General features: G+C 39.0%; 1 pseudogene; it reads left to right on the top strand.

Annotated features, from left to right (window-relative positions):
- The first annotated feature begins 6,131 nt into the window (after positions 1-6,131).
- LOC121487008 lies at positions 6,132-6,652 on the top strand (annotated as a pseudogene).
- Positions 6,653-6,924: the final 272 nt, after the last annotated feature.

Genomic DNA, 6,924 nt, shown 5'->3' with positions numbered 1-6,924 from the left:
TTCATTAATAAAATATTAGCAAGTTAATTTCAACTGTCTCTAAAAAGGTGGTCTCTAAATGCCATGACCACACTGAGTTTTATTCCAAGTACAAAGATGGCTTAACACTATGCCATATAGCGCAATAACGAAATAAAGGATAAAAATAATGTCTCAATAGATTCATAAAAAGCATTTGATAAAACTCAACATTGATTCATTCATACTTTTTAAGAAAATTCAGACAAATAGAAGTAGAAGGAAACTTTGTCATCTGACAAAATGTACAGTAGACTTCAATTATTCTAGAGACTCAGCAGAAGGTAGATAGCACCCTCAGATGCGGTGACCTGAAGAGTTTAATACAATAATTGCTTAGAAAGGTGGGGGAGCATTTAAAGAAACAAACAAGGTGTAATGTAGTATCCTAGAGCTAGTAATGGACAGGAGGAACTGAAGGGACAAGAGAAACGAGGAACTACTATAAAATGGGGAAAGTTGGCTATATGGAGGGGGCTACATGACATAAGCTGTGGTCTTTGGTAGGACACACCTAATCTATATGACATGGCAGTGAGGTAGTCTGGGGAATAAATACCTCCAAGCAATTCTCCTCCCTACCCTATCTCATATCAGTGCCTATAACTGGCCACAACTAATCTAAACCAAAAAAGGCAATGGAGCCCATTGGTTCAATGCCTACAAGTTGCCTCTTGGGGTACGGTACAGCTGGAAAAGTATAGAGAATGGATCTGGAGAAATAAACAAAAAGCATTCAGTATAATATAATTTACTCATGAAATGTAGAAAATTTGTCTTTTTGAGATTTGGAACAAAACAAATATGTTTCCTCCTATTCAACATGGTAGAGGAAGTAGCCAGTGCAATAAGACAAGAAGACATAAAAGACACAGGATGAAAAAGGAAGAAATAGAACAATCAGGAAGAGGTAATTTGTGTATAGAGAGCATCCAAAATAACATGCAAATAAAATGTCAGAATTAATAATTGTTGGGCTGGTGAGACTGGGGACCTCAAAACAGCGACCCCAGGCCAACAGTCTCCCAATAAGGCCGCCTTGCTGCCCTACCCTACCTTAGCACACAAGGACCTATAACCCTTGCCCTAACTGGAATGCAGCCCTACCCCCATCTCCCCACCAAGACCACCTTGCCGCCCTACCTTAACACACAAAGACCTGTAACCCTTGCCCTAACTGGATGCCATCTTACCCCCATCTTCCCACCAACACCACCTTACCTCCCTACCCTAACTTAGCTTACAAAGACCTGTAACCCTTACACTAATCGGAATGCCACCCTGCCCCCATCTTCCCACCAAAAACTCTTTATAGACCCCCCTGCAGTTTGCCTGGGACAGCTTCCCTGACTCAAGCCCCTCTGAGTCACAGAACCTTGCCCAGGAGCACTCCCCATTAAAGCACTCTCAAACCTACCGCCTGGCTCTGCTGTTTTTTTAAATTTCTCCATCGTTCATTTGGGAAAAACCTAACAATAATAAGTTTAGGTTTTTCAAAAAAGTTCAATAGACAAGAATTGTTTGCATTTGTATATACTTGCAATAAATAGCAAAAAATATATATATGATACTTAGAAATTAATCTAAGTATAAGACCTTGCAAAGAGCAATGAATAAGTAAGAAGATCAATAAAAGAAGCCATAAAATATGGGGTGCCTGGGTGGCCCAGTCGGTTAAGCATCTGCCTTCGGCTCAGGTCATGATCCCAGGGTCCTGGGATCCAGGCCTGCATCAAACTCCCTGCTCAGTGAACAGTCTGCTTCTCCCTATCTTCCCTGCTTGTGCTCTCTTCTTGCTATCTCTGTCTCTCTCTCTCTCCATCTCAAATAAATAAATAAGATCTTTAAAAAAAAAAAAAGAAGCTATAAAATAAAGCTGTATACCAGTGTCATGGATTGGGAGACCTATATTTTAAAGGTAACAATGCTTCCCCAACTGATCTGTGTATTTAATTTAATCTTGATCACATCCTAATGAGGATCTCTTCCAAAGCTGTGTGGAGAAATGAATCTGCCTACCACAAGGGTGGACCATGGCAGCCGCATGTGTGTCCTGTGGACTTTCAACTGTAGAGAAAATAACCGACCAAGGACCTCAGCGACTGTGCATTTAGGGATACTACAGCAGGCCTGTTCTTGGGAGACAGGGACCCTTCTGATGGCCAGCTTTGGTTCTAGGATTTTCCAATATTGTCGAAACTTTCTTTGACTACACAGTTGCTTTTAACAATTCCACCCAATTTTCTCTTCTCCTCTTTACTTGGAAGCAGACTTGTGGGTCAGTCTGACAGCTCTCCTTGCCTTAGCAAGATCCCTCCCTATTTTTTTTGCATATAAGCATTTCCCTTAATGAAATTTATTTATTAGTTTTTCGTGCCATCTTGGGGTCTGCCTCTTGGAGGACCCAAGCTAACACAATAGCCAAGATGTTCAAGAAGTTGGGGGAACTTGCTTAATTTCATAACAAGATTTGTTATAAAAGCGCAGTAATTAAAACAGTGTTTTGACACAGAGTTGGACAAATAGACTCAAAGAATAGAACAGAAGGCCCAGAAATCTTGCAATGCATGAGCACACGCACAATTTAACAAATGTGGCTCTCCAACAGAGTGAAAAAGAGACTGTATTTTAATAAATAACACTAGATATTGGGTATCCATATGGAGAGAGAAAAATGAAACATCTATTTCACATTTTACATTAAAAATAATTTCATTATTTGTAAACCTGAATGTAAAAGAAAACAATAAAGCTTCTAGAAGATAATATGGGAAACTATTTTCATGGCTACAGTGTAGAAAAAAGCTTCCTAATCAAAACACACAAAAAAACTAACTAATAAGGAAAAGATTGTTATTTGGACCCCATTAAATTAAGAACTTCATGTTCATCCAAAGCAGCCATTTAAAGATTGAAAGATTGAAAGATCCCATAAATCACAGAGTGGGAGAAGATTTTTGCAATACATATAACTGATGATGGGATCACATCCAAAATATCAAAAGAACTCCTACAAAACAGCGAGAAACACACAGTTCAAGAGAAAAATGGCAAGAGTCTTGAACAAACAATTCACTGGAGGAACTCAGCCCCATGCATTATAGGTCAAATGCAAATTAAAATCACAGTGAGATATCACTATATGCCCACCAGAATGCAAGAAGTACAAAAGTACAAAGGCTGACAAATGTATAGGAGTTACAAAAACGTACCAATGGGCACTGTTTGAACTGATGGATCCAAGTGTGGGTGAGGCGGTGAAGCAATGGGAACTCTCGTATTGAGAGTAAAAGCACCATTTTGCTATGACCACTTTGGAAAATAGGGTGGCACTATGTACTGTAACTGAGGATAGGCATACAATAGAACTCAGCAATTTGAAATTTGACTCTTGTTGGGAAAAAAAATGCATATCCATTGCAACGTGATTCTTACAGTCCCAAACTGGAAATTACTCAAATGTCCATTAATAACAGAATGGGCAAATATTTCATACAATGGTCAACCATACCAAAATGAAATTGTAGCATACATGGAAGTATATGCATGAATTTCCCAATGTTAAAGATACACATTTCAAAAAACACACACACAGTAAGATTCTACTTATAAAAATTCAAAATTAGGCAAAACTGCATCGTTTTGGAATGAGTACATATTTGGCAAAATTATAAAGAAGAGCATAGTTACTATAAAAGTCAAGATAGTGGTATCCTCTAGAAGAAAGGCATAGATGGTTGTTGCTTTTTTTAAGTAATCTCTATGCCCTAATATGGGGCTCAAACTCATGATCCCAAGATCAAGAGTCACATGCTCTACTGACTGAGCTAGTCAGGGATCCCAGTACCCTCTAAGAGAACAGGAGGGAGGTGTCAGTGGGAAAGGGCATGAGGTGAGGCTTTGGAGACGCGGCAAAGGGTGATAATTACATGGGTTTGCTTTTTTATTATTCACTGACCCATAAAGTTTTGCTTTGTAGACTTTTCTGAATGTTTGTCATATTTCAAAATAAATAAACTTGACTGGGCTAATTGATTTGGCATCGAGAACTAGCTTTGCCACCTCAGATGTTTGGTGGACATTTTCCAAGGTTTGGGTGAAAATGTTTAAGGCTTGCGCTGAGACAAAAGCATTTCATCAAAAATATTATGTTGATAAGGGCAAATTGAGATTTATGTTTGGATTTTTCCCAACTCCTTTTGTGAATGTCAGTTTAAACAAATGTCGCTCTGTGAAGGAATGAGAGGGTAATTAATAGTCATTTGATAGGTCTTGGTACATAGGCTTTGTGATATACTTCCCAGAAACTGAGAATGTGAATTACTCTAATGACCGAGTTGCAAATCAATGGTTTCTAATTCTTTGGTTTCAAGAAAACTAAAGAAGGATTTAGCTTAGTCAGAGGATTAGCTGATAGAAGGTTATAAATGTTTTTTGATGATATATCATTGTGATTTTTAGCATGTAACTCAAAAATAGTTCAAAGAATTATATGACAATGCTATATAATACAACGTATTCCATTTCTATCTACCTGCTTATGTGAATGAGGTTTCGTAGTGCTTACCTCTACAAAAACCATCAACAGCAAGAGAAATTAGCTGAACGCTGTCTCAATCTAACAATCACACTCAGCCATAGATAAATGAACCAATTATTTTTTAAATGCTCAATTCACATTATTGAGAAGTGGATTTCCAATTTTTTAGTTATATGTTTATTATTCAAAATTTTTTACTTTATATTGTTTTGCTCAATTGTATATTCATTAAGATTGCAATGTACCTACCTCAATCCTGGTCAAAATTTTCAGTCTGTAAAGATATGTGGTCACAAGATCTAAATGTGTATATGTGTGTGTGTGTGTGTGTGTGTGTGTGTATAATCTAATTGCAGAGACACAAGGTAAAATAATCTGAAAGACTTTTAAGCATAAAAAACACATTAGGGGACTCCTGGGTGGCAGTGCTTGAGCATCTGTCTTTGGCTCAGGTCACGATCCCGGATTCCTGGGATCAAGTCCCCTATCAGGCTCCCTGCGGGGACCCTGCTTCTCCATCTGCCTATGTCTCTGCCTCTCTCTGTGTCTCTCACAAATAGATAAAATCTTTAAAAAAAAAAAAAAGACAAAAAAAAAAGTTAGGATGAAATTCTATAAGATAATAGAATGGAAATAAGAGTTCAAGAAAAATAATTATCTAACATTTGACTGCTAAAGATTTTATTCATGTGTTTTTTTATTTGACTATTGTTGACGTCCAATATTACATTAGGAATTTAACAAGTTTGGGGGATCCCTGGGTGGCTCAGCGGTTTAAGGCCTGCCTTCGGCCCAGGGTGTGATCCTGGGGTCGGGGATCAAGTAGCACATCAGGCTCCCTGCATGGAGCCTGCTTCTCCCTCTTCCTGTGTCTCTGCCTCTCTCTCTCTCTCATGAATAAATAAATAAAATCTTTTAAAAAAAAGGAATTTAACAATTTCATATGTTATGTTCACGATAAGTGTGACTACCATGCGTCCCATTACGTTGCTATAACGTCATTGACTGTATTCCTCATGCCGTGCCTTTTACTCGTGATTTATTCATTCCGTAGCTGGAAGGGTGTCCCTCCCCTTCACCCATTTTGTTCCACTCTTTACCCCTCTCTCCTCTGGCAACCATCAATTTGTTCTCTGTATTCATGGGTCTGATTCTGCTCTTTGTTTATTCATTTGTTTGTTTTAGATTCCACTTAGGAATGGAATCATATGGTATTTCTTTCTCAGTCTGACTTATTTCACTTAGCATAATACCTCTAGATCCATCCGTGTTGTCTCAAATGGCACAATCTCATCTTGTTTTACAGCTGTGTAATATTCCGTTGTATATCTGTACCGCATTTGTTCATGTATTTTTTTTTAAATGATGGTATTAGATTACTGTGAAGTGTTTATTTCCTTAAATACATTTTAAAGTGATGTGACAGCTTTAGAATGTTAACGGTTTCATAAGTCAGAATTACATTCTTTGCAACTACTTAAACTTACAAAAAAAATTTTGATGTCAACTTAAAAACCTCCAAAGGTGGTGGGCTTCCCATCCCTCACACCAGCATCTCACTCTGCACTTTACCATGCCTTTCACCCGAGACCCTTTCCAGCACCCTACATTGGAAAACGATGATTCCTACCTGGGAAACTCCGGGCTTCCAAGAAACTGCCATATAAGAACCCAACTCACCTTGCTCAGCAACAGGAACCCTGGAGTCAGCTCAGCTCGACTCCCACAATCACCTCCATGAGGCAAGATATTTATTTTTTTGATCCTGAGATACCAAAGGATGACCTGGATTTCCGCTTAGCAGCCTTGTACAACCACCACACAGGGACATTCAAGAACAAAAGTGAGATACTTTTACACAAGGAGACCACTCAGGATATCCACCGTATCATCAAGACCTAATTCCCTGGAGAACCTTTACCCCCTCCTCCGCCACCTTCCATCACTTCCCGAGCTAACATCAGACACTGGATCAACCCTAAGAAGGAGTCTATCCACAGCATCCAGGGATCCATAGTGTCCCCTCACACTGCAGCCACCAATGGAGGCTACTCCCGAAAGAATGATGGTGGCTTCTTCTGTACTTTGTGTTGACAGGCCCCTGGACTAATTAATCAGAGTGGAACATGCTGCCGCCTGCCTCAATTAAATAGATTTGTGCTGGAAAAAACAAACAAAAAACAAAACAAAAAAAAATACCTTCTCAGGGGCACATGGCTCTTCAAGCCAATGGCTTAAACAGACTCATGGTTTATTCTCTTACATAAGAGAAGCTAGAGACAGACAATCCAGGCTGGGATGGCAGTTCCTTGAAATCCATCAGAGGCTCTGGATCCTTCGGCGCTTGTGTTCTGCCGTCCTCGGAA

The sequence above is a fragment of the Vulpes lagopus genome, chromosome 3, assembly GCF_018345385.1.
Source record: "Vulpes lagopus strain Blue_001 chromosome 3, ASM1834538v1, whole genome shotgun sequence".
NCBI lineage: Eukaryota > Metazoa > Chordata > Mammalia > Carnivora > Canidae > Vulpes > Vulpes lagopus.
The sequence above is the reverse complement of the archived record's forward strand: the minus strand, read 5'-3'. Positions and strand labels throughout refer to the sequence as shown.